Source organism: Mixophyes fleayi, chromosome 7 (genome assembly GCF_038048845.1).
Source record: "Mixophyes fleayi isolate aMixFle1 chromosome 7, aMixFle1.hap1, whole genome shotgun sequence".
NCBI lineage: Eukaryota > Metazoa > Chordata > Amphibia > Anura > Limnodynastidae > Mixophyes > Mixophyes fleayi.
This window is the reverse complement of record NC_134408.1, coordinates 60401180-60407179: the sequence shown is the minus strand read 5'-3', so window position 1 is coordinate 60407179 and position 6000 is coordinate 60401180.

The window sequence follows — 6000 nt, the reverse complement described above, 5'->3', positions numbered from 1 at the left end:
CTACTGGGAGTGAATAAAGCAATTGGCAGAGAAGGACAGCAGAGATAGGGTGGTGGGAGAGAAAAATAAGGTGGACAGCAACATTCAGGATAGACTTGAGAGGAGCAAGGTGCGAGAGTTGGGAAGGACAGAGAAAAGAAGGTTACAGTAATTGAGGCGAGATTATAAGGGAGTGGATAAGAGTTTTGATAGCTTGCATGGTGAGAATGGGACAGATCTTGGATCATAAGCAATGCCATAAATGTATATTCCTCTTCTAACATTGTAAAACAAAAAACAGACTAGATTGAATACTTTCAGTGAACTGGCAGTAAGCTTGTTAATTGTCATTACTCATATATTAGTTATTTATTCACCTCAAAATGTCACTGAAACTACAACTGGAATAAACTCAATTTATCCATTGATGTAGTGTGTTGCCATGGAGCCAATTCCAAACATGCCTCACATAATCAGATACTGCCTCACCAGCAACCCTTTCACATGGTGGCCTCCATTTCACCAACAACCACAGACCTGGAGACAGACAAGGAGGTGTGGTTGGACTACTTCTCTCCCCACAGTGCACATTCACGGTTCTACCAAATGTCCCATCACTCACATTCGCATCTTTTGAAGCACATATTGTTAGGATTTTTAACCCATTCTCTATGTGTGTTGGTGTGATCTATCGTCCCCCTATACCACACCAGCAATTTCTTGAACACTTCTCTGCATGGCTCCCTCACTTCTTATCTTCTGACATCCTCATCATCATCATGGGTGTTTTGAACATCCCTATTGCTAATCCACGGTCCAGTGCTGCTTCGAAACTACTCTCTCTAACCTCCTCACTTGACCTCTCCCAGTGGATTGAATCTGCTATTCATCGGGGTGGCCACTTTCTTGATCTTGTTTTCTCTAGACTATGCTCAGTCTCTGATTTCCTTAGCTCTTCTTTCCCCCTTTCAGATCATCACCTTAGTAACTATTTACTCATCCTAAGTTCTTTAACCTCCCTGCTGTCAACCTCTTCCAAGCCTCCTCATACCTTCAGGAATATTAACTCTAATTAATTTTCAACAGTTTTCCACCTCTCTTCAAAACCTTCACTCCCCAATTTCTACATTCTACTCCCCTGATAAGGGGATCTTCACCTGATCTTCACCAAACCCTAGCAACTGCCCTTGATAACGTGGCTCCAGCATCTCTTTATACTCTGCGTAGACTTCATTGTCAACCATGGCACACTAAAGTAACACGAAATCTACAAAAACGTTCTCGTAAAGCAGAACGTAACTGGTGTAAATCTTGTACGTCTAATGATTTCATCACATATACTTCTATCAACCACTCCTATCAAAATGCTATGGACACTGCAAAACAAACATACTTTTAAATCACTTCTAAACCCTCCCACCCCAGATTCCCCGAGTACCATCAGTTCCCTGGATATTGCTTCCTATTTTAAGGACAATATTGATTGGATCTGACTTGAAATGGTATCATCTCCCTCGACTAGCAATCAACTCAATTCCTTTGTAGCACATTCTGACACCCACCCTTCGTTTGATCCCACAAATGAAGAGGAGTTTTCTATTCTCTTATCTTCCTACTTTTTCTCATGTCCTCTTGATCCCATACACTCACAAATTGGTAGGTCACTGATACTGTGCTCATTCAACCTCTTAATAAAATCTGTAATCTCACTCTCTCTACTGGTATATTTCCATTACTATTCAAGCACACAGTGATAACTCCTATTCTGAAAAAACAAAATTCTGACCCAAACTCTCTTTAAAACTACCGTCCCATCTCTCAGCTCCCATGCCCCTGCAAACTTCTCCAGAGAATTACCTACACTCGCCTCACACACTTTCTTATAGCAAACAACCTACTGGATTCTCTTCAGTCAGGCTTTTGCTCTCAACACTCCACAGAGAATGCGCTGACCAAGGTTATCAATGATTTGATCACAGCAAAAACTAAAGGCCATTACTCTCTTCTAATTCTCCAGGATCTCTCTGCTGCAGTTGACACTGTTCTCCACTCTCTCCTCATACAAACGCTACAATCCCTAGGTCTTAAAGGCACTGTCCTATCCTGGTTCTCATTCTACCTATCTAATTGCTCTTTCAGTATTGATAGCTCTGTATCCACCTCCACTCCCTTTTTCAGTTGGAGTACCACAAGGCTCGGTCCTAGGTCCTCTGCTATTCTCTATCTTCACCACTTCTCTTGGAAAACTAATAACCTCCTTTGGATTTCAGTATAATCTCTATGTGGATGGTAGACAAATTTATCTATCCACTCCTGATATTTCACCATCTGTGTTGTCTCGCGTTACTGAGTGTCTTTCTGCCATTTTGTCTTGGATGTCCTCTCGCCAACTCAAACTCAATCTTTCAATTACAGAATTAATAATATTCCCACCTAAAAACAGAACCTTCATGTCTGACATTTCTATTTCTGTTGATAACATGACCATAAATCCCACCTCGCAAGCTCGCTGCCTAAGTGTAATTCTTGACTCACACCTATCCTTTATTCCCCACCTCGACTCTATATCTAATTCATGTTATATACATCTAAAAAACATTTTCAGAATACGCACATATCTCGCACAATACACTGCAAAAACCTTAATTCATGCACTCATTGTCAGGATTCCCAATATGAGGACCACTGAGAGAGTGTAAGTGGAACAAAGTGGTTTATTATTACACAGGTTAGGGATGCAATAAATGGTAAGGCATCAAATACAAGTCAGCAGAGTATGGCAGGTATAGCAAAAATTACTCAGGAAGCCACAGATAAAGAGTATGGTCAGAAGTAATATAGTTCAAAGAGGCAGTGCTGAGTAGCTGGAGAAACCACGGGTGTCAGGATACCTGGCTTACTCTGGAGGCATATGGCACTGGATGAGTCAATAGGTGCCAGGACTGCAGGTTATTCGGGAGGCACGAGGCACTGGGTGAGTAACAGTTGTCAAGACTGCAGGTTACTTGGGGGGCACGAGGAACTGGATGCATAATTGGTAGCTGGACTCCAGGTAACTCGGGAGGCATAAGGCATCGGATGATCAGCAAACCGAGAAAGTGTAGTGGTCTGCAGGGTGGACCCAGAGGTGTAAAAACTGCAGACACAAGATCTGGATATGCCACAGACAGTAGGTGATGTATTGCTAGTGGTGCAATGGAATGCAGACACAATAAAACAGGATGGTCAATCAAGCTTGGGGTCAAAGTCACACGATCCACCACGATACCAGGGAGAAGGCAGAAGAGAAGTCACAACAAAACCAGGTCTGGGTAATAAGAGGAGGTGCAAAACGAGGAGCCTAACACAAGTAAAAACCAGAAAATCAATCAGGATTCATACACAGGAACACCAGCAGCAGTAAAGGCAACAGATGAACTGGCAAAAGCTGCTGGGACAGGCACGCTTTTATAGGCCAGGGACAGGTGATAAGCTTAGCTCTGGCAGGTAGGAGAGCAGTCCAAGTACCAGTTGCCCCTTTGGTGGAACAGTGATACTGCAGGCTGAATACATATAAAGGCAAAATTCCAACATAGTTCTTGGCAGACAGGAGCTGCAGGAGGCAGATCGTGACACTCATCATCTCCTGCATTGACTATTGCATTTCCCTCCTTACTGGTCTTCCCAAAATCAGACTCAAATCCCTACAATCTATTTTGCATGCAGCGGCTAGATTGATTTTCCTTGCAAACTGTTCTTCCTCTGCTGAGCCACTCTGTCAATCTTTACCTTAGTTGCCTGTTTTTCAATGAATTCAATATAAAATTCTTCTACTACCATAGAAGGCCATCAACAAGATCTGCATCTATATTCTACTCTCATCACATCGTCCCATTCCCGATTACAGGATTTTTTTCGGGCTGCACCCACTTTGTGGAATTCCCTACCTCGCATAATAAGACTTCCCTCTAGTCTTCAAACCTTGAAGCGTTCTCTGAAAATCCACCTCTTCAGACAAGCTTATAATATTCCTCAGCCACCATCTTAATCTACCCTAAGTTACCCTGTTACCACTCTCTGAACAGCTAACACAAGACAATAACCAACATTCTAGCTGGACCAATATGCAATATGATGCTGCACTTACCCTTGTGTATCAAACTCCCATTGTCCCATAGATTGTAAGTTTTACCTCTTACCTCTCTGTATGTATTACCCAGTATTGTTGTATTACTCTTTGTTCCCAATTATAAAGCGCTATGAAATCTGCTGACGCTATATAAATAAATGCTGCTGCTGATGATGATGATAATGATAAATATCCAGTAATTTAATAGTCTGTAATGGGCCCTCTGACTTGCTAAAATACTCTGGGCTAATGCATATGAAGTTATCCATATGATAGATGTCCCCAGATGAACTAGATTCATCATGTATGAACCATACTAAAGGCTTCAAAATAAGAGCATGTTGTGGATCATCCCAGAGAAAGGCACCTATCAGCATCACATTTGTCCTAAAATGTGCAACCAAGCAAATGCACATTACACTATATTGTACTGGTAAAAGTCAATAGTCTGACTGAATTTCCTCTTTTGCAACGAGTACTCTACGAGCCATACACCTGACTAATTTAATGGTCTCATCAAATAAAGTATAAAACACTCTACTTTTACAACAGTATGCTCCCATAGAGATGACCAGTCTCTTTCAAGTTTGGTGAAATGTCCTTAATACCTTGAATTTTAGATACAGAATATGTAATTGTTATTGCAAATGTGCCTGGGCACTTATAATAGATGCTTAATATTGTTGCTGGTGAGCTTCTTTAATGAAAACCGTTTAAGAGCAATCTTCTTACAAAACTACTTTTCTGGTAAAGACATGTTCTGTAAGTGAAGAATTTTTGAAGATGGATATTTAAAACATAGGAGAATTGAACTATGACTAAATGTCATGATCACTATAGTTATAGATTAACTTATCCAGTAGTAGCACCACTGGAAAATGTAATTAATTACTGTTATAATTAGAGATGCTCAGGCTCGATTCCCCAAGAATCGAATATACCCGAACATAGCAGATCAGAGTACCGAGCCGAGCCAGCTTGGTACTTTTGCGCTTCTTCGGAATTGATAACGATGCAAAACATCATGGTTACATCATTGGATATCGGATCTCGCAAATTTTGGATTCTATAAGTAACGCCCTCCACTTTGATCTAACGCCATTTCACAGAGGGACACAGAAGGGGTAGCAGAGTCTGTAGAGCAGTTGGGCAGCAACATAGGTGGGATAGAAAGAGGAGGAGGTAGCAATGTTCTTCAAAGTCTACAATGACATACAGGAAAGCTCCATTGCTCCATTGCTTCTAAATCTGTAGTCCCATAATATACAATGTTATATAGGTAACACACAAAGAGGAGAGCTCCATTGCTCCATTGCTAATTGTCATTGCTGAAATACAAATACTGGGGCTGGCAGGCTTGGTGTAAATCTGCAGTCACATTGTACTGTGTTATATAGGGAACACACAAAGAGGAGAGCTCCATTGCTCCATTGCAAATTGTCATTTCTAAAATAGAAATACTAGGGCTGGCAGGCTTGTCTTCTGAATTTGCAGTGAAATTGTATGGTGTTATATACGTTACACACAAAGAGGAGAGCTTCTTTGCTCCATTGCTAATTGTCATTGCTGAAATAGAAATAATAGGGCTGGCAGGCTTGGTCTAAATCTGCAATTACATTTTACTGTACCATAGCTCACTCGGAAACAGGAGAGGTGGCAGGGTTCGGTGCTGAAACAGAAATTGTAATAAAAGGGCTGTCAGTGTTCTTAAAAGTCTTCAGTGTCATTCTACTGTGCCATAACTCATGCTGAAACAGGAGGGGTGGCATTGTTCTTGTCACTCTTCAGTCTCAGCCATGATGATACTAATCCCTCTCCCTCATGTGCTAAAGCCTATGTTCAAGTGCATAGTGGTTTTAAGTCAGGGAAACAAAAATGTAAAAAAAAAGGCTTGTACCTTTTTAAAGAAAAAA